General features: G+C 35.8%; 1 protein-coding gene and 1 pseudogene across 2 annotated transcripts in view; one reads left to right on the forward strand and one right to left on the reverse strand.

Annotated features, from left to right (window-relative positions):
- Positions 1 to 19205, reverse strand: part of LOC105705692 (spermidine synthase-like) — a 41326-nt pseudogene extending 22121 nt beyond the window's left edge.
- Positions 1 to 22940, forward strand: part of MNAT1 (MNAT1 component of CDK activating kinase) — a 219399-nt gene that overhangs the window by 187785 nt on the left and 8674 nt on the right. The gene's annotated exons all lie outside the window — the stretch shown is intronic.

Raw genomic sequence — 22940 nt, forward strand, 5'->3', positions numbered from 1 at the left:
TTGAGTGCATTATTTAATTTCTAGATATTTGTGAATTTTCTAGTTTTCTTCTTTGTTGATTTCTAGATTCATTCCACTGTGATCAAAAAAGATGTCTTGTATGATCCCAGTCTTTAAAAATTTATTGAGACTTGTTTTGTGTTCTAACATTTGTTCTGTCTTTGAGAGCATTCCATGTGCACTTGAGAAAAATGTGTATTTTCTTCCCAGCTTTTCCTCCCAGGGATTAGGATAAACAGAGTAATTTACTAATAGTAGATCCCTCTGGAGCCAGGGACCATGGCTCCCACACTAGGAATGTGGACTGCCAAGCTAGGGAAGGCATGGAGCAAGGACAAGTAAGAATGCCACAAAGCATTCTCATCTTTTTGTGTGTATGTGCTTGTTTTTTTTTTTTTTTTGAGACAAGATCTTGCTGTGTTGTCCAGGCTGGACTTAAACTGGACTCAAGTGGTTTCCCCACCTCAGCCTCCTGAATAGGTGGGACTACAGGCATGCACCACTGCACCTGGCCCTACCATTTTTAAGTTGCCTTTTTCTTAATTCAGTATTTGTTTGGTTGCTGTAAACCTTTAGCTATTTTCCAGAACTCTGGCAGTTAGTTTTTGCTTGTTTTTCAATGTTTCTGTGGTGGGATGGGAGTTCAGAGCCTTCTTCACCATTTTCTGATTCCTTGGCCTCTCATTTACTTAAAAAATATATATTTATTATGGTAAGAACACTTAACATGATCTGCCTGCCTTCTTAACAACTTTTTAAGTGTGCAATGCAGAATTATTGATTGTAAGGATAATGTACAGCAGATCTCTAGAACTTACTCATCTTGCTTAACTGAAACTTTATGCCCAGTGATTAGAACCTCCCTGTTTCTTCCTTCCCTTAATTTACTTTTGTAATCCCTTTGTGGTTCCCTGACTGCCATTCTGTAATTCCTTTACAAACAGTTTTATTCATACATCTATATACTTCTGTTACCGTCTCCTGGTAGGCAGAGGTGAGAGTTTCTCAGGCAAATCATTTATTTTTCTGAGCCTTGACTTGTTCTTTGTAAATTGAGAAAACTCTTCTTTACTCCACTCTTCCCTCCTTCACTAGATTATTATGAAGACCAAATAAGAAAATAAATGGGAAAGTATTTCATGAAGTTAATCGAATTATTTAATATATTGATATGACATCCCATCAATGGCTTATTTTCTTTTGTTGCTGAAATATGAGTCATCAAGAGCTATTATGTAGAAATAAATTAAACTGGGAGGTTTATGAATCTATTCTCTATTTCACATATTTTATCAGCAAATTATGGATACAGCAGAACATATGTAGTTTTTGGATCACTGCAATCTAAAATGATTGCCCTTGAGCAAAGAAAGAAAAGGGAGCAAGCTAGAGGAAAACCCACATCAGCAAACTTCTTTCAATCATTTGCAATCAAATAGCAGTTTAAACATTGCCAATTACATTCATATACTTTTATACCTAGTGTATTAAAGCACAAATTGATTAAAAAGCTGTACTGAGTTTTCTGTGTCTTAGAGATCATTCTGAATCTTGTTTTCCTTATACATATATCAATTTCCATGTTCCAGGCACAAGACCCAAAGATACTCTGTCAGCCATCTTAAAGTGTTGCTATTTTGGAGATACAAAACACAATAGGAATAAGATGGGCTGTAGGCATATTTGTATGAAATTAGCTTTTGATTGTAACATGTTGTTGCTTTTGTTAGTTAAAAAACTCCTTATATACAAATTAGGTTGGGTCTGGTGTCTCACACCTATAATCCCAGCACTTTGGGAGGCTGAGGCAGGCAGATCACTTGAGGTCAGGAGTTCGAGACCAGCCTGGCCAACATGGTGAAACCCTTTCTCTACAAAAAATACAAAAATTAGCCAGGCATGATGGTTTGTGCCTATAATCCCAGCTACTCTGGATGCTAAGGCAAGATAATTGCTTGAACCTGGGAGGCAGAGGTTGCAGTGAGCCAAGATCGTGCCATTGCACTCCAGCCTGGGCAACAGAGCAAAACTCCGTCTGAAAAGAAAAAAAAATTAAAGGTATGATATACTTTATGGAAAAAATATATCCTTATATTCCTTTTATGTTTCATTAAACATACTGTCCTCTGGCAGTGTCAGAACATCCTTATTACATATTTATTGCTGTACTTTAATAATTGACACTTTATTGTCTTGATTATTGTGTATAATGTTATTTTATTTAGAAATACAGAATTATTCCATAAACATACTTTGCCATCCTCTTGCAGGACTTCCCTACCGATATATGAATGTATTAGAACTTATTAAATATTTGAATTTCATGTATATTAACTTGTAACACATTGACATAAGATGTTTAGAGATGGGATACTCAAGGCATTGATATTATTAATGTATTATAATATTTATAATGGATTTATGTTTTCAGACTTTAATTGAAAATTGTCCTGTGAATTTGACATCTATTCTAGTCCAAGAATAGAATATATATGGAAAAAATATTTAGTAGGGAATAATATGATATGTCAATATGTTTTAAATGAGAAATGTTGATTTGGGCATGTTATTTTTAAAATATTAAATGTGAGAGCTGTAGTTTCTTGTCTAGATAGCATTCAATGTTTGACTAACTTAGGCAACATGTGACCATTTTTTACGTTTGCAGGATATATTGGTTTGTACCAGCATAAAAGCTTATTTTCTTCTGATTCCTTAAGAAAGATAAGATTTCATAAACTTATAAAACTTCAAACTGTCAAGGTTTTGGCAAGCTAGGCACTTTAATTTCACTTTCTAGAACTCATAATTTTCTAGGAGAAATTATCTGTGATTTCAATTTTTATTCCATTTTATTGTCAGAACTATTTACAGATAAATAATGAGGAGAGGACTCAAGAGTTTTCATGCAAACATAGCTCTTAAAAAGTTTAAATCTTTGCTCCAAGGAAATAAATGTTTAGAAATTTCTTACTGTAAATATGATTATAGCAGTTTCCCAGAGGTAATAAAATATTTGATCAGCTAATGAAAAATTCAGTCAGTGCAATTAAGCAGCTAATGTGAAGACCTGAATCAGAGTTTCAAAGCTCCTAAGAACCATTTACCATCATCACGTAGGCTCAAGTGCTTTTCATTCAAGTCTTAGTAGTATACTTTCTTGTTCAAGGTATACTTCAGGGTTTAAGAATAATTCCAAACCTATAGCTTCCTGTTGTGTATGTATGAATGCATTCTGTCCAAAGCCACACTCTTAACTATAAACTTGTCCGTATATGTACTCATTGCTACCTCCTTTTGTCCATTCTTATTGGCAGAAAGGCCTGTCCTGCATTTGAGGCCAGTCCCGCCACCTGTGTTCCACGGCCTACTTTTGATTCAATTCAGGAATATTACACCATCTCCCTCCCTCTTTCAGATTCAGATCATCTTCTCTCTGTTGAAATGTTTCCTTTACCACATGAACATTTTCAAATTTCCATCTTGAAACCACATGGTTGGTTGCTTTATCAACCCTGAATCTTCCTCTGACTACTGCTCTTTTCCATATTCACTGAAAAGACATTGGAAGAAGTCTTATGCTTAACTCTCTCTACTTCTTTATTTCTGATTCATCTACCAAACCTAGTGGGATTTGGCTTTTACTTAGAATCTGATTTTACTGATTCATAGTTAACTTGGTAATTACAAAATTGTGTGGGTAACTTGTGGTCCTTTTCTTATTTTACCTTTCTCCAATCTATCTTTTCTACAAAGGTAAATGTCTAAAATTCAAACCCAATTACATTATTCACCTACTAACATTTTTCATGAGACCCCATTATCTATTTTAAAAGATATTGAAGGGGCTGGGCATGGTGACTCAGACCTGTAATCTCAGCGCTTACCAAAGCCAAGGCGGGAGGAATGGTGGTGGTGCATACCTGTAGTCCCAGCTATTCAGGAGACTAAGATGGGACAATCACTTGAGCCTAGGAGTTCAAGGTTATGATCGTGGCACTGCACACCAGCCTGAGTGACAGAGTGAGACCCTGTCTCTAGACAAACAAAAAAGATACTCAAGGCATACAGGACCCTCAAGATTTGACACTAAGAATACATCATGTTCTCTCAGGCCTCAAGTTATTGTAGACTTTTTTCATTTCTAGAATACCCTCTTTGCTTTTTTATCTACCTGGCAAATTATTTCCCTTTCATGTATCAACTTACCCATGTTTTGTGTACTCTCCTGACTTCTCCAGGTGACCAGTTCTCTTATCATTAAAAATGGTTTGTTTTCATGTTTTTTTTCCTACTAGACTTTGATCTAGAAAACAGGGACTGTTTGTCTTCTCATCTAGCACCTAACATAGTAGTTGGTACATAGTAAGTGTTCAAGATATGTTAATTGAATAGTTGGATTCTTTTCAAGAAAATTAATTTTTAGCATATCTAGGTGTCAGCCATTTTATCTGTTAAAGACACAGTAAGATAAGATGATTTCAAATTTTTCCTTCCAGTTTTAGGATTCTTTGTTATTTCCCTTACTGTATTCCCCTTACCTATGATTCTTCTCACTTATTTTACAAAGCATTTAAAATTTATTTTTTATAATCACATGGACTAATTTTAAATGTATATTTAAAGAAGGATGGGCTTTTATCCTCTTGATATTTATTTTATATTGTTTTTAAAAATTATTTTTAGTTCCATAAAAGATTAATTTTTGCAGATGAGGCCAAATATATATCAAGAGTAAACTTTGGATTTTTTTCTTTTTCTTTACTTCCTATTGACTAATTGTAGCAGGTTCACTCCATAGCGTGTTCTTGATGTAAGAAAACTGTGTGGCCTGTTTTGAACTTTGGGATAACAGGTGGAAATAATTTTTCTCTCAAAAGTAGAATTCAAGAAAACAGTTGGCTTTTTTTTTTTAACTTTTTAAAGTGATGAAATAAGTCTACATTTTTAACTATAAAACATTTTTATAATGTATTGAAGCAGGTTCTGTAAAATTAAACTTTTAAAACTTACGATTTTAGAAAAAAAGTCATATGTAACTCATTAGAATGTGTTTTTATTTAAAATATTATACCAGCATGTGCATAGTTACAAGGCATTGCCAAAAAATGTAGTCTGGAAGCAAAATAGAATACTGAAAATAATGCTACAATTTTTTTAATAAGAGGAAAATATTTTCTTTACACATGAAGTTTTTGGTCCAAATGATATTTAACCAACTAACTGGCTCATCTATTAAAGCATTCTATTTCAGAAAAGCTTCTTTTGTGTACCATTTGATTACATTAGCGCATTACTTCTGATAATGGGCATAGATTATTTTTTTTTTCTAAAGTGATGTTTTTTCCAAAGTGATGTTGTGGTTTTACTGCTGGAAGAGAGCACAAGTTTTCTGTGGGCCTAAGTATTAAAAATGTTTCTTAAAAACTTGAAATTGTTATATATTAAACCAGAACGCTTGGAACTTTTTCAGATTTTGCTGCTATAGTCACTGGTCCTTTGACTGAGATATTTTATGAACCAATTTTTACTGGCTAGAAAATATAATTTTTCATAATTAAGAGAAAACATCAGTTATTTTATCCAGTTGACTTTGTCTTTGCTTGTTGTTTGCTTTAGAGATTTATCTAAGCTGTTGACATGATTCAGATTCTAGTGTATGAAATAGAGCTTTTGAGAAGTTGCTTTGAATGGAAAAATAAATACCTTAAAAAAATCTAGCTTTGAGTGTATCTAGTCCTGTTTTTTTTGTTTTTTCTTGCACTGATAGTTGTATTTTATTGTAATATGTATCTTTGAGTATTAAAATTGGTTAACACATTGAAAGTTCAGTTTATGAGACAGGATAAATTTAAATCTCAAAGCAATTTTCAAATATACTCATTAAGAAAATACAAGTATTTATATTTTAGATAAAGTAATTTTCCACTACATACCCTATCACCCTTTTATTATTATAGGCATCTTCTAATTTCCAGGAAAACTTCCTGTCCACGCCAGTGATTGATGTATACTTAAGCTTGTTCAACTCATGGCCTACAGGCCACATGCAACCCAGGACAGCTTTGAATGCAGCCCAAACAAATTCGTAAACTTTGTTAAAACAGTATGACTTTTTGTTTTATTTTGCTTTTAGCTTATCAGCTATCATTTGTTTTAGTGTACTTTATGTGTGGCTGAGACAATTACTCTTCTAATGTGGCCCAGGGAAGCCAAAAGAGTGGACACCCCGATGTATAGCTTACCCTTCATTCAATCCCCGTCATCTTTTTCCAAAGCTTCATAATTTGTGGTAATAATTGTTTTCATATTTTTGTTTGCCAGCTATTATCATGGCCACACTTTAGATCTATGTCTTAACTAACCAGAACCTAATTTAGATTTTAAAGTTCTGTATTCTCTAATTAGAAGTTAGGATGATGTTTTTAAATGATGGCAAATAAATGTTTATGTTGCTATGAGGAAACTTATCTAGTGGGGAATGTACAACATTTATAATATGTAGCCGTAGTATGTAGAAGAGTGGTAGAGATAAAATACTTTGTGAATTCACAGGAGGAAAGAATTCTATCTGGACAATCCAGAAGTGGTGTAATCTAAAACAGTTGTTAAATATTTCAAACATAGAGAAGTACAAAGAGTAATACAATAAAGACATGTAATAATTGTGCCACCCAAAATTAACAAATATTATTTGCAAACATCAAACAATTCTAAACTTAATATCTTTACTCCTTCTGAACAAAACAAAGACCTTAGAATGCTTAAACTCAGGCTTCCCCTTCTATTTTCTTTGCTATTTTTGTTGCTAGTTTGTTTTATTGTTATTGTTGTTTTTGGCTTATGTTTGCTCCTTGCATCCTGCTCTTCCCATTGGAGTTTAATTTGCTTCTTACTGAAACATTTCCTTTAGTGGTTCTTTCACATTTTCCTTTTTTTTTTTTTTTTTTTTTTTGGCTCTACTGTACATTGTGTTTTCCTCACATATGTCTTGCAGTTCACTATTTTCCATCCTTCTGTGGATAATCTAATGCTTAACCTGTCCATTGAAACTTTTATTCCAAATTTCTGTTTGATTCTTTTAAAAAAAGAAAATGCCTATTCTTTTTATATTGTCCTTTCCCTGCCTTATGGCAGCTATTCCTTTTGTGGTTTCTTTTGACGTCTAATATATTTATTTTAGAATTTCTTTCAGATTATTATCTTATCTATGATTCTGATGTGTCAGCCCTGCCATTAGTAGTGTCTTCTGACTCTTTTATAAGTGAGGTTCATTTAAATTTTTGTTTTCATTTTACTGTGAAATTTTTTTTAGCGTGAGTTGTTTTCCTGCAGGTCTTGGATTGTGAAGGCATACTGTTACAGAGATTCCTGTTTGCTTCTGACAAACTCTTGTTGGCTTCACTGAGTCTGAACCAGTTGTTATTCTTGATTTTTTGAGGGTGGAGCAGGCTTGGGTAGTCTCATTCCTTATGTGTGATTCCTTTTCCACCCATGGGTCATGGGTGGAAAAGCTTTCTTGTGACTATCCTCAAGCTAGTAAGCAAAGATGGGTTGCAAACTTTCTTGTGACTATCCTCAAACAAGTAAGCAAAATTTTCCTAGGAGCTGTTTCATAGATGGAACAGTATTTTGTAGAACTAGGTTACATACAGGGCTGCAAGCCCAGTTTCAGCTTCCTACCTCTAATAGGACTGAGACCTGTTTCCTTTAATAGAGAATAACAGAAAACCTCACAGTTGACTTTGGCTTAAGTTCAGGGTACATGGAGATGATTAATGGAAAATATGTTTGGAAAGGTGGGTTGGATTCAAGTACAGTAGGCCTTGAATGATAGGCTAAGGAATTTGGACTTTATGCTACATATAGCAGGAATCCAATGAATGTGTTTTTGCGTGAGAGTCATGCAGAGCTTTGCTCTAAGAAGATTAATTTGGTAACCATGAATAGGTTGGAATGGAGAGAACATACTGTAAATAGGGAGATAAGTTAAGATGCTGTTCACATTAGTATGTGAAAGAGGTAATAAAGACCCGAAATATGGTAACAACAGTGGCAATGAAAATGATGTGAGAGGTAAATAGATGTTTATAGAGAGATTATGACAAAGGTTTCACACTGGTATGCAGGAGAAAGAGCATTCCAAGATAACCCCAGTGAGGATTTTGAAACTATTAAGGGAAATCAGACACAGACAGAATGTTAGGCTTGTACAGAAAGATGAGTTCAGTTATGAAAAAATATTATCTTTGTAGTGCCAGTGGGATACCCTGGTACAAAGGGCCACTCAAGCAGATAAACATGTTGGACTATAAATAGGACAGAAGCAGACCAAAAGAGATGTAGGGCTTAGTAGAACAGAAGCATTAACTGAAGCCATACATTTCAGGAATTGGGGAAGAAAGGAGGTAAACCAAGAAGAAAATTAGTAATTAGGAAATAGATAGAAAAAGAGAATTCTGGGGAATGATATATAAGAGTAGTAGAAGTATGCCCTAGGGCATAGGCTGATATTATGGAAACCAGAAACTGGAAGCATTTCACAGCTGGGGGCTATCACTATTAGAGAAGTGGAGGAAAATGTTGAGGAGGATGAGGTCCAAGAAATGGCCATTTGATGGTGACCAGAGTCAAAATACAAGGATATGAGGAATAAGAGGTAGGAGAGGTAGTGAGAGTGGAAATAATGTAGTAAATTCACTTTTGAAATAAAACTACTAGGGTATACATAGTATTTGTGAAATATAGATCTGTATGTATATGTTTGTATCTATACAAATGTATTATATCATGCATATATGTAAAAATTTTTCCCATATGTCTGTTAGCCTGTATGTGTTGACACCCTTGGGTTACTCTATTATCCTGTGATAAAATTAGCAAGCAGGATTCTTCTTATTCTTTGAAATCTCCACTTTGATCTTCATAATAGGGGTACAGTGAAAGGGGAAAGAGAAGGCAACAATATTATCGTTGGAATAGATGTGGGAATAGACAGGAAGGTCACAGGGTTGGGAAAGGAGAGGTACTTATTATTAGCAGAGGGTAAAAGGGCTTTGGAAATTTGGGCTTTGGAAGACTTATCTTTTGTGAAAGCATGCTTTGTATTGAAATTATCAAAGAGACGATAAAGGGTAGATAAGAACACTTACACATAATTGAATGCTCTGTGCCAGGTGCTTTACATAAATTTTCATGTTTAATCTCTCAGAAACACTAATAAGGAGTGCATATGGTAGTTCTGTTTTTAATTTTTTGAAGAACTTCCATACTGTTTTCCATGATGGCCTTACAATTTACATTCTCATTAACACTATACTAGGGGTTCTCTGTTCTCCACACCCTTACCAACCCTTGTTATATATTGCCTTTTTCATAGTAACCATTTTAACAGGTGTGAGGTGGTACCTCTTTGTGATTTTAATTTGTGTTGTCTGGTGATTAGTGATGTTAAAATTTCTTTGTACACCTTTTGGCCATTTGTATGTCTTCCTTTGAAAAATGTCTGTTCTGGTCATTTGCCCATTTTTTAATCAGGTTGTTTTCTTGCTATTGAGTTGTTTGTGTTCCTTATATATTTTGGATATTAGCCCATTATCAGGTGTATAGTTTGCAAATATCTTCTTTTATTGGATAGTTGTGGTTGGGTATGGTGGCTCATGCCTATAATAATCCCAGTACTTTGGGAGGCCGAGGCAGGCAGATCACAAGGTCAGGAGTTGGAGACCAGCCTAACCAACATGGTGAAACCCCATCTCTACTAAAAATACAAAAATTAGCTGGGCATGTTGGCTTGCACCTGTAATCCTAGTTACTCAGGAGGCTGAGGCAGGAGAATCACTTGAACCTGGGAAGCAGAGGTTGCAGTGAGCCGAGATTGTGCCACTGCTCTCCAGTCTGGGTGACAGAGTGAGACTCCATCTCAAAAGAAAAAAAAAAGACAGTTACATCATCACTCTGTTGACTGTTTCTTTTGCTATGCTTTTTAGTTTAATGTAGTCCCATTTATGTATTTTGCTTTTGTTGCTTGAACTTTGGGATCATAACCCCAAAAATCATTATCATTGCGAAGACCAATGTCAATAATTTTTTCCCTACATTTTTTTTCTAGTAGTTTTACAGTTGCAGGACTTATATTTAAGTTTTTAATCCACTTTGACTTGATTTTTGCACCTGGTGTGAGATGAGTCCAATTTTATTCTTCTGTATGTGAATATCCAGTTTTCTTAACACTATTATTTAGGAGGAGACTATTCTTTCCCCATTGTGTGTTATTGGCACCATTGTTGAAGATCAACTGACTATATGTGTTTGGATTTATTTCTAGGTTCTCTGTTCCATTGGTGTATACTGTTTTTATGCTGGTACCATGCTGTTTTGATTACTTTAGCTTTGTAGTATACTTGAGATCAGGTAATGTTTACCTGTCTCATTGTTCATTTTCTTAAGCTTTCCTTGCCTATTCAAGGTCTTTTCTTATTCTATATGAATTTTAGGATTCTTTTCTCTATTTCTGTGAAAAATGTCCTTAGGATTTTTATAGAAAATGTCATTAGAAATCAGTGATAGAATCATTGAATCTGTAGATCACTTTGGATGTTATGTACATTTTACCAATATTAATTCTTCCATTTCATGAATAAGGAATATTTTTCCATTTACTTATGTCTTTCATCAATGTTTTATAGTTTTCAATGTATAGATCTTTCACCTCCTTGATTAAATTTGTTCTTAAGTTGTTGGGGTTTTCTGGTTTTCTTTTTTTTTTTTTTGGTAGCTATTGTAAATGGGACTGTTACACTGATTTCTTCTACAGACAATTTTTTGTTAGTGTATGGAGATGCTACTGATTTCTGTGTGCTGATTTTGCATCCTGAAGCTTTACTGAATCAATTAGTTTTAACAGTTTTTTGGTGGAGTTGTTAGGGTTTTCTATAAAGAAGATCATGTTATCTGCAAATAGAGACAATGTAACTTTTCCTTCTCATTTTAGATACCTTTTATTTCTTTCTTTTGCCTAATTGCTCTGGTTATAACTTCCACTACTGTGTGGAACAGAAATGGCAAGAGTGGGCATCCTTGGCTTATTCCTAATCTTAGAGGAAAAGCTATCAACTTTTCCCAGTTTAGTGTGATGTTAGCTTTCATGTCATATATGGCCTTTATTGTGTTGAGGTACATTCCTTCTATATGTAATTTGTTGATAGTTTTTATCATGAAAGGATGTTGAATTTTGTCAAATGTTTTTTGTATCTGTATTGAGATGATCATATAGTTTTTGTACATCATTCTGTTAATGTGATGTATCATTTTTATAGATTTGGATATGTTGCATCCCTGTGACAAATCCCACTTGATTGTGGTGTATTAATTCTTTTAATATGCTGTTGATTTTGGTTTGCTGATGTTTTGTTGAGGATTTTTACATCTATATTTATTATAGATATTAGAATGTAATACTTTTTTTCGTTAATGTCCTTGTCTGGATTTTGTATTAGGGTAATGTTGGCCTCATAAAATGAGCTTGGAAGTATCCTCTCCTTTTCAGTTTTTGGAAGAATTGAAGAAGAATTGGTATTAAGTCTTTTTAAATGTTTAGGAGAATTCAGAAATGAAGCCATCAGATTCTGAGCTTTTCTTTAATGAGATTGTTTTTATTTTAATTACAGATTCAGGCTGGGCATAGTGACTCATGCCTGTAATCCCAGCACTTTGCGATGCCGAGGCAGGTGGATCACCTGAGGTCAGGAGTTTAAGACCAGCCTGGCCAACATGGTGAAACCCCATCTCTACTAAACTATACAAATTAGCCACACTTGGTGGTGGGCACCTGTAATCTCAGTTACTCAGGATCCTGAGGCAGGAGAATCACTTGAACCCGGGGGCGGAGTTTGCAGTGAGCCAAGATTGCACCATTGCACTCCAGCCTGGGCAACAAAAGTGAAACTCTGTCTCAAAAAAAACAAAAACAAAAACAACAACAACAAAAAAGACCAAATTCAGTCTCTTTACTTTCTTTTGGTTTGTTTACAATTTTTTTTTTCTTTTTTTTTTTTTTGAGACGGAGTTTCGCTCTTGTTACCCAGGCTGGAGTGCAATGGCGCGATCTCGGCTCACCGCAACCTCCGCCTCCTGGGTCCAGGCAATTCTCCTGCCTCAGCCTCCTGAGTAGCTGGGATTACAGGCACGCGCCACCATGCCCAGCTAATTTTTTGTATTTTTAGTAGAGACGGGGTTTCACCATGTTGACCAGGATGGTCTCGATCTCTCGACCTCGTGATCCACCCGCCTCGGCCTCCCAAAGTGCTGGGATTACAGGCGTGAGCCACCGTGCCCGGCCTTGTTTACAATTTCTATTTCTTTATAATTCAGTCTTGGTAGGTCATGTCTAGGAATTTATCTGTTTCTTCTAAGTTCTCCAATTGTTTGGTGTCTAATTGTTTAGTAATTTTTTTTCATACTTATGTGGCCTCAATTGTAATATTTCCTCTTTCATTTCTGGTTTTATGTATTTGAGTCTTCTTTCTTTTTTCTTAGTTAATCTAGCTAAAAGTTTGTGAATTTTATCTTTTCAAAAACCAACTTTTTGTTTCATTGATTTCTTTTCTATTGTATGTTTAATCTCTATTTCTACTCTGATTTTTATTTCCATTTGTATGTCTACCTTTTGTTTATTTCCTTTCTTTATTTCCATTCTTACTTTAAATTTGGGCTTCCTTATACTAACTAGTTTTTTAAGGTGTAATATCAGGTTATTTGAGATTTTTTTTCTTTTTAAATATTTTCATTTACTGGTATGAATTTCTCAGGACTGCTTTGGCTACATACCATAAATTTTGGTATGTTTTGTTTACTTTTTCATTATTCTCAAGATATTTTTCTTGAGAATCAAAACTTCCCTTTTGATTTCTTCTTGAACCATTGATTGTTCAGGAGTGTGTGGTTTAATTTCCACATATTTGTGAATTTTCTAGTTTTTCTCCTGTTATTTATTTCTATTTTCATATCATTGTGGTTATAAAAATTACTCAACATGATTTGAGTCTTACTTAATTTGTTACGATTTAGTTTCTGGCCTAATGTATGATTTATCTTGTAAAACGTTCTTTGCACCCAAGAAGAGTGTGTATTCTGCTGCTGTTATCTGGAATTTTTTGTATATGTCTGTTAGGTTTACTTGGTCTAAAGTGTAGTTCCAGCTTAGTGTTCCTTTACTGATATTCCATGTTGATAATTTATCCATTGTTCGAAATAAAATGTTGAATTCCCTACTATTAGTGTATTGCTGTCCATTTCTCCCTTCAGATCTGTTAATCTTTGCTTTATATAGATAGGTGCTCTGACTTGGGTTCATATGTATTTACATTTGTTATATCCTCTTAATTGATCCTTTTATCATTATCTAATGACCTTCTTTGTTTCATATAATGGTTTGACTTAACATCTGTTTGTCCGATATAAGTTTAGCTGCCCCTGCTCTTTTTGGTTTCCATTTGCCTGGAGTATCTTCACTTTCATATTGTGTGTGTCCTTAAATGTGAAGTGAGTCTCTCTTCAGCAGCATATAGTTGGGTCTTATTTTTTTAATCCATTCAATCACTCTATGTGTTTTGATTGGCAAATTTAGTCTATTTACATTTAAAGTAATTATTGATAGGTAAAGATTTTTGTTAACGGTGTTCTAGTTGTTTGGTTGTTTTGGAGACCTTTTGTCCCTTTCTTCTTTTCTCTCTTTCTTTGTGATTTGATGATTTTCTGTAGGGGCATGCTTCTATTCCTTTCTCTTCATCTTTTGTGTATCTACTGTAGGTTTTTGTGTTTTTGTTACCATGAGGCTTACATAAAACATCTTATAGTTACGCTAGTCTGTTTGAAGCTGGTAACAACTTAACTTTGATCACATACAAAAACTTTTATTCTCTGTAGTCTGTCTTCACACTGCTAATAAAGACATAACTGAGACTGGGTAATTTTCTTTTTCTTTTTCTTTTTTAATTTATTTATTGAACTTCAGGTGCATACTATATCTGGCATTTCTCCCATGTTATCCCTCCCCACCCTCCCCTCCCTCTCCACCCACCGTTGTCTTTCCCCTACCCCCCACAACTGCCCCCAGTGTGTGATGCTCCTCTCCCTGAGTCCACGTGTTCTCATTGTTCAACACCTACCTATGAGTGAGAACATGTGGTGTTTAGTTTTCTGTTCTTGTGTCAGTTTGCTGAGAATGATGGTTTCCAGATTCATCCAGGTCCCTACAAAGGACACAAACTCATCGTTTTTTATGGCTGCATAGTATACCATGGTGTACATGTACCACATTTTCTTTGTCCAGTCTATCATTGATGGGCATTTGGGTTGGTTCCAGGTCTTTGCTATTGTACACAGGGCTGTAGTGAACATATGTGTGCATGTGTCTTTATAGTAGAATGATTTATAGTTCTTTGGGTATATGCCCACTAATGGGATTGCTGGGTCAAATGGAATTTCTATTTCTAGATCCTTGAGAAATCGCCATACTGTCTTCCACAATGGTTGAACTAATTTGCACTCCCACCAACTGTGTAAGAGTGTTCCTGTTTCTCCACATCCTCTCCAGCATCTGTTGTCTCCAGAATTTTTAATGATCGCCATTCTAACTGGCATGAGATGATATCTCAATGTGGTTTTGATTTGCATTTCTCTAATGACCAGTGATGATGAGCATTTTTTCATATGTTTGTTGGCCTCATGTATGTCTTCTTTTGAAAAGTGTCTGTTCATATCCTTTGCTCACTTTTGAATGGGGTTGTTTGTTTTTTTCTTATAAATTCTAGTTCTTTGTAGATTCTGATTATTAGCCCTTTGTCAGATGGGTAGATTGCAAAAATTTTTTCCTATTCTGTTGGTTGCTGATTCACTTTAATGATGGTTTGTTTTGCTGTACAGAAGCTCTGAATTTTAATTAGATCCCATTTGGCTTTTATTGCCATTGCTTTTGGCGCTTTAGTCATGAAGTCCTTGCCTATGCTTATGTCCTGGATGGTTTTGCCTACGTTTTCTTCTAGTGTTTTTACGGTGTTAGGTTTTATGTTTAAATCTTTAATCCATCTGGAGTTAATTTTAGTGTAAGGTGACAGGTAGGGGTCCAGTTTTTGCTTTCTGCACGTTGCTAGCCAGTTTTCCCAACACCATTTATTAAACATGGAGTCCTTTCCCCATTGCCTGTTTTTGCCAGGTTTGTCAAAGATCAGATGGTTGTAGATGTGTGGTGTTTCTTCTGGGGCCTCTGTTCTGTTCCATTGGTCTATGTCTCTGTTTTGGTACCAGTACCATGCTGTTTTCATTACTGTAGCCTTGTAGTATAGTTTGAAGTCCGCTATTGTGATGCCTCCGGCTTTGTTCTTTTTGCTTAGGATTGTCTTGGCTATTCGGGCTCTCTTGTGATTCCATATGAAGTTTAAAGTGGTTTTTCCAGTTCTGTGAAGAAGGTCATTGGTAGCTTGATGAGGGTAGCACTGAATCTATAGATTACTTTGGGCAGTATGGCCATTTTCACAATATTGATGCTTCCTAACCATGAGCATGGAATGTTTTTCCATCTGTTTGTGTCTTCTGTTATTTCATTGAGCAGTGGTTTGTAGTTCTCCTTGAAGAGGTCCTTTACATCCTTTGTTAGTTGTATTCCTAGATATTTTATTCTCTTTGTAGCAATTGTGAATGATAGTTTGCTCTTGATTTGGCTCTCTGTTTATCTGTTATTGGTGTATAGGAATGCTTGTGATTTCTGCACATTGATTTTGTATCCTGAGACTTTGCTGAAGTTGCTTATCAGTTTGAGAAGATTTTAGGCTGAGACAATGGGGTCTTCTAGATATACAATCATGTCATCTGCAAATAGAGACAGTTTGACTTCCTCCTTTCCTAATTGAATACCCTTTATTTCTTTTTGACTCTCAGATCCACATGGTTGGGGAGGCCTCACAATCATGGCTGATGGTGAATGAGGAGCAAAACACATTCTACTTGTGGCAGGGGGACTTCCCTGTAAAACCAACAGATCTCATGTGACTTATTCACTATCATGAGAACAACATGGGAAAGACCTGCCCCCATGATTCATTTACCTACCACTGGGTCCCTCCCATAGCAGGTGGGAATTATGGGAAATGTAGTTCAAATGAGATTTGGGTGGGGACACAGCCAAACCATATCATTCTCCCCTTATATTTTATGTTTTCTGTGTCAGTGTATGTATTTTCACATTATATATCCATTAACAAATTTTTGTAGCTATAGTTATTTTCTGGAAATGCTTTTGTCTTTCAACCTTTATATTACAGTTATAAGTAATTTACACACTACCATTACAGTGTTAGAGTATTCTGAATTTGACTATATATTTACCTTTACCAGCGAGTTTTATATTTTCATATTTCTAATTAGTGGCCTTTTGTTCAAGCCTGAAGAACTCCCTTTTGCATTTCTTGTAACACAAGTCTAAGGGTGATGAACTCCCTCAGTTTTTCTTTGCCTGGGAAAGTCTTTACCTGTCCCTCATTGGCAAAGGATAGCTTTGCTGCATAAAGTATTTTCAATTGGCATTTTCTTTCTTTCATGAAATCTTCCCACTTACTCCTGGCCTGCAAGGTTTTTGCTGAGAAATTCTGCAGTGGTCTTATTTAGGTTCTCTTATATATAATATGCTGCTTCTCTCTTCCTGCTTTAAAAATTCTTTTTCTTTGATTTTTGAAAATCTGATTATAATGTGTCTGGTGAAACTCTTCTGTGAGTTGAATCTGATTTTGCATCTTTCTATTTCATGTATCTTGATGTTTACATCTTTCCCCATATTTAGAAAGTTTTCAGACAGTATTTTTTTCTCTCGCTCTTTCTTTTGTTCATTCTCTTTTTCCTTATTTTTTTACTTCTTTCTTTTGAGGCAAGGTTTTACTCTGTTATTTAGGCTGCACTGCAGTGGCATAATTATGACTCACTCAAGCCTTAACCTCCCAGGCTCAAGTGACCCTCCTGCCTCAGTCTCCCAAATAGGACTACAAGGACACATCACCACTTAGGTACCTGGAGATTGGGAAGGCAAAAAACTGTGGGATCCCCAGTGGCCAAACCTGCAGGGGGTCTGTTGTTGCTATGCTGACTGCTAGAGTCCTCAGCAGCCAGCAAAAGCCTATTAGTGTCTTCTGCAGAGCAAGCTGCTGCGGTCCACCTCAGTGAACACCGTGTATCCTCAGGGGTGAAATCTCTTGTGGTAGCCACAAGGGCTGTTGAGGTCCTTAGCAGAGAAGGCTGCTGGAATCCTGTGCAAAGCAGGCCACTAAGGACAGTAGTGATTTCTGCTTATATGGCTGATACTGATAGCCCCATCCTTCTTTGTTTCCACCCATGCCAGTCTCTTCATAAATCTGGGTGGGGTATAACTGAGGCAGGTTGTTGATTTCTCAGGCAGTACCCTGAAAGTTTTGGGAAGCTGCTTTTTCATCCTGCTCTCCATTTCTATGCCCAGGGATACTTACAAACTTGGGAGTTCCCTCTCTATACTGAGCAGTGCTGGCCTTGGGGATGGGATGATAAAGGCAGAATGAAACTGTTTCCTTCTTTTGTATGGTTATTTATGGGATTTTTGTTTGGTTGCTTATGGGATTTCCCTTCCAGTGTATTGCTGTAGTTTCTCAAGTAGATTCCTGAGCTCTTTCAGAGTTACTCCCATTCATGGATAGCTGTCCAATTATTGTTCTTTGTGAAGAAAATGAAGGCTGGGTTTTCCTTCTTTGCCATCTTTCTGACATCATTCCTTGCTTTTCTTATAGCTTTGTCATATTTATATATTCCGTGTTTAGCTTTCGTTCAGAATTTACTATTAATGGAAACATGCTCTCCATATTCTTCTGTAACTTGGTTTTTATGGGGTTTTTTTTGCTAAGCATTGTTTGTGAGTCAGTTGTATTGATGCATGCACATAGCTGTAACTTATATATTTTCACTTTTGATAGCATTCCATTGTATCAATAACAAGTTTGTCCATTCTCTTGTCAATGGACATTTGGTTGTTTCTGTTCTTTTGCTATAAGAAACATGACTGCTGTAAATGCTATACATATGCCCTTTGGAGTCTTTAGGTGGGGAAATCAAGTAGGCTACCTTGTCCCTGTGTCTGTTATTATTATTTTCCTCCTTTCCAGGTAGCTTACACCTCTCTTGTGTCTACATTTTTTGCACATCTAGAAAGGAGGGGAAGAAAGTTTATGAGGTATTGGGAATAGCAGCATTTACTACCCGTCACTTCAAAATAGCTTATTTTGTCAGACCATTACACATTGTAGTTCTCTAAGCCTCTGCCTTAGGCCTTCCTCTTTTCTCATTCTATCCCTTCTTCCTAAATATTAACATTTATTTTTATGGTTTCAAATACCATTTAAATACTTGTAACTCCAAATTGGTATCTTCATTCCAAAACTCTCTTCTTTTCACTTGGCCCATGTATCCAGCTACTATTCTGCATCTCCATGCATATGTTTCCATTATAATCACTTCAGACTCAAGTCCAAAACTAAAGTCAGGATTTTTCCATTCTTTCCTCTCCCACTCTTATTTGCTTCTCTAGTTTTCCATTTCTCTGTGAGGGCATCTTCCCTGATCTATGTGACTATGTGACTAGGTACCTGGAAGTTGACCTTGACACTGCTTTCTCCTTCCCACCCTCATATCCCCACCCCTGTATCCACCCACCCACCCACTCACTGAAATATCCCTAAACCAGTAGTTTTCATTATTTTCACTGCCACCACCCTAATTCAAGTCACCATTGCATCAACCTGGACTAGAGAAACATTCTCCTAAGGAATCTCTCTGTATCTACTCTTGCTTTTCTCTAATCCATTGGGCAGCCATAGTGGCTTATTTACATTATCAGGTTTCTAATAACTTTTCTTCAGTGGCTTCCCAGTGTCCTTTGAATAAAATTCAATTTTTAAACATTTTCTATAAGGCCATTTGTGTACTTTCTGCCTACGTCTCTAGCCTCATCCTCAGCTGAAATCACCTGTCCCCTATATTCTCAATATGTACTATGTCTCCTTACTACTTCATACCTGTTCTTCCCTCTCTCTGGATCACCATTATACTTCTCCTGCCTTCCTACCTAATTTTATGTCTTTGGATCTAAGCTTAACTGTCATTTTTTTAGGGATACCTGTTCTGATCTTATTCATGTTGGCTTCCCTTTTTATCCACACTCATCAAGCCCTACTTTCTCATTTGTAGTATTTATTATTTAATATTTTTCTTTTCTTTTGGATTATAAGGTCAATGAGATCATGAAGCCTTTGTTCTCTGTTTTATCAAGGCTACTTCAATACCTGGCAAATAGTAGGTCCTCAGTAAATTTTTTTTTTTTTTTTTTTTTTTTTTTTTGGAGAATGAATGAGCTGCATATATCTAAATTTCTGCATTTTTGTCTGCCTCACTCTTGGAGATAAACTACTCATCCTGCCTTTATAAAGATATGATGAAAATCCTGGCACATATTTGTTACTAACATGGAATTTCTAGTAAAAAAAAATTATGTTAGACAAACCAGAATCAGGCAGATTTTTTTTAGAAATAATACCAAAGGAATTGAGAAGCTAATACATTGATTTTTATCTACTGTATTTCCAAAAAGTGACACTTGTTCTTCCCTGGGAGACACAAAAGTCATCTTATTTGCTATTTTTAGATTTTTTAATGAAACTTTGCCTTATTCTGTCTCTCCTAGGCATTATTCCGAATAAATTCATGGGAATGAGTATCATAATGTTTTTGGGGTTTTTTTCGTTTTTTTGAGACTGAGTTTTGCTCTTGTTACCCAGGCTGGAGTGCAATGGCACGATCTCGGCTCACTGCAACCTCCGCCTCCTGGGTTCAAGCAATTCTTCTGCCTTAGTCTCCCAAGTAGCTGGGACTACAGGTGCGCACCACCATGCCCAGCTAATTTTTTTGTATTTTCAGTAGAGACGGGGTTTCACCATGTTGACCAGAATGGTCTTGATCTCTTGACCTCATGATCCACCTGCCTTGGCCTCGCAAAGTGCTGGGATTATAGGCGTGAGCCACCGAGCCCACCGCGCTCAGCCCATAATGTTTTGAGAATCAGTAAATAAAAACATTATTTATGCCATTTTCCTGTGTAATCTCATCTAAGTGTATAGTGGCAATACTGAAATTAGACAAACATCATAGTAATCTCTTGTGGAAATAAACATCTGACTTTGAATAGTATATTTAAAATTTATCAAATATCATTTGGCTTATTAGCTACTGTGTATTATCTGTTTTTCATGGCCCTATCTATCTCATAGGCCATGTTCCTGAGATATTCCTATGTTTAAATATATGCATTATATAAACAGAATCTATCCTTAGAGGTCTATCAGTTGAGATATCCAGCACTACCAATAATATCGTTCATAGGCTATATTATACTTAAGTAGCTATATCTTCTGTGTGTTCTATAGTTCACACTTAAATCAAGGAAGTAATCCTTTTATTATGTAATTATATTAACTTTCAGTAATAACTGTTCTATCCAAAATACCTGGTGTGGTCTTTGATAGCAATAAATTACACAGTTCTAACTGGACTTACACTCCAGCTATAAGTCAGAAAGTCTTATCTGAGCAATCTAAATTAAGTTTTAAATATGAATAATGATAAATCATTGTGTTCATTTGGAAAAGATGTGTCTTTTAATTTCCAAATATGAGTTTTGGTATATAGATGGTCTAAATGTCTGGCATAATTGTTCAGTCTTTTTCCAAGTGTGTTGGTGTAAATCTGAACTCAGTTTTATTATTAGTTTATTCAAATTGTATTCTCTTGCTGTCTAGATGGTAAAGTATAAGAGTAATATATGACTGCCTGTGGCAGTTTGTTACATTTTTGGTTGGACTTCATAAAGCCATGGTGTTTTGTTTTTTTTTTTGAGATGGAGTCTCACTCTGTCTCCCAGGTTGCAGTGCAGTGGTGTAATCTCAGCTCATGCAACCTCTGCCTCCCGGGTTCAAGCGATTCTCTTGCCCTAGCCTCCTGCGTAGCTGGGACCACAGGTGCGCACCACCACGCCCAGCTAATTTTTGTATTTTTAGTAGACACAGGGTTTCACCATGTTGGTCAGGCTGGTCTCGAACTCCTAACCTTGTGATCTGCCCACCTCAGCCTCCCAAAGTGCTGGGATTATAGGCGTGAGCCACCGCGCCCAGCCTGCCATGTGTTTTTATAACCACACTGCAGTCAGAATTATGGACAGTATTTTTGACTTGTGGTGTTTTTTCCAATTTACTTAAAAAATATATGATTACCACTCTGTAAATTTTTGTCTATTATTCTGATACTATGCTTAGGTTAAGACACCTAACCATGAACTTTAGTTTTCAGAATGTTTTTGCTTTTTAGTGATAGTTGTGTGAGCACACTATTGCTCTGGTTATTTTTAAATCTCACTGAGATAGACTTCAGGTTGTTAATGTAAATCTTTTATAGCTTTGGCTGAACTTCCTACAAGAGTTGTGGGTCTTGATACCTGGGATCAGCTGGCTGATCTCTCTTAATGGCAGTTAGATTTCAATTTTGTGGGCTATAGGACACAGATCTCTTTGGAAATGGTCTGTTTAATGCACGATAGCTTTAAATGCAGAGTTTAAAAAATGGGCCACCTTGTAAAAAGAATGTCAGTCTCTAGAGTTCACTACCTTTCTTAGTTTGAACCAGTCCAAGTTTTTAACTCTCCATAGGGCCTGGTAATTTGAAGTGAAGGAAACTAATGTGAACTTTACATTTTCATTTAATATGAATTCCAAGCCAATGTGCTTTAAGGATTGTCACAAACATTATGACTGGACAGGAAGGGTAGCTTGCCTCTTGGTCTTGAGTGACAAGCCCTGCCCTCTGCCCGTAGCTGAGAACTCAAAGCATTGTTAAATAGCACTAAAATGAGCTGAGTCCAAGACTTCAGCCAGATGGTCAATATAGAGCTTTTAAAGGAAGGCAAATAGGAAAAGAGTAATCTCAGAGGCACTCTTATGTTAAAGAACTAAGAAGATGAAGACTTTCTGAAGCTAAGTGTAAATTATACCACTTTCTTTGGGAGCAAAAGCTGCTAAATACAACACAAGAAAATGACAGCATAGGAAATTAAAGTTCAGGAACAAACCTTCAAGTGTGGTTTTCTAATGCTTAATCCTGTCTTACGCTCTTCTCAGGATCCATTGCTCCTTTTCCCTCCCCCTTCTCCAAGGTCTGTTTGAAAGAGATTTTGATGGGATAGGAAGGCAGCTTTAGACAGAGCATAAATTAGGGCATAAGATGTCCTTTGTACAAGAATTATCTTAGGCATGCTTTTGAAAACATGCTTTTTTTGGCGTTATTAAGAAAATAAAGGTATGATTTTTTAAGTCTTTGAGTTTAGTCTGCTTTCAGTAAAAATAAGGTATAGGTACCAATATAAGCAAACCTCATTTTTACTTTCCCGGTTTCTGCTTATAAGATTTACACATATTTAAAAGAAACCCATGAGAAACAGGAATAGTATCCTGGGATTGGCTAAATAGTCAGAGCAATTACCTCCAGGCTCCCAAACTCAACTGAGCTTGACTTTTGGAAATAAATTTGGCCAAGACTTCGTCCTCATTCTGTTTTATAAAGGTATACATGAAATGATACTGACTTCTGCCAGAAACCCCAGGAATCCTACTCAGTGATATACTTGTAATGGTCATGAAAGAATAAAAACACAGATGTGGATTAAGGTAGAAAAGTACACAAAACACTAAATTTTCATTGTGCTGTTTCAATGTGGCAGATTCTTTAAAATACTTTGACATGCTACAATAATTAAAGGCTTAAGAACATTGAGTTAAGATACCTAAGAAAAAAAGCCCACAATTGAATAACAAAAATGAACTTTGTTT

The sequence above is a fragment of the Aotus nancymaae genome, unplaced genomic scaffold (genome assembly GCF_030222135.1).
Source record: "Aotus nancymaae isolate 86718 unplaced genomic scaffold, 86718_ANA_hifiasm-v0.15.2.pri h1tg000011l, whole genome shotgun sequence".
Lineage (NCBI taxonomy): Eukaryota > Metazoa > Chordata > Mammalia > Primates > Aotidae > Aotus > Aotus nancymaae.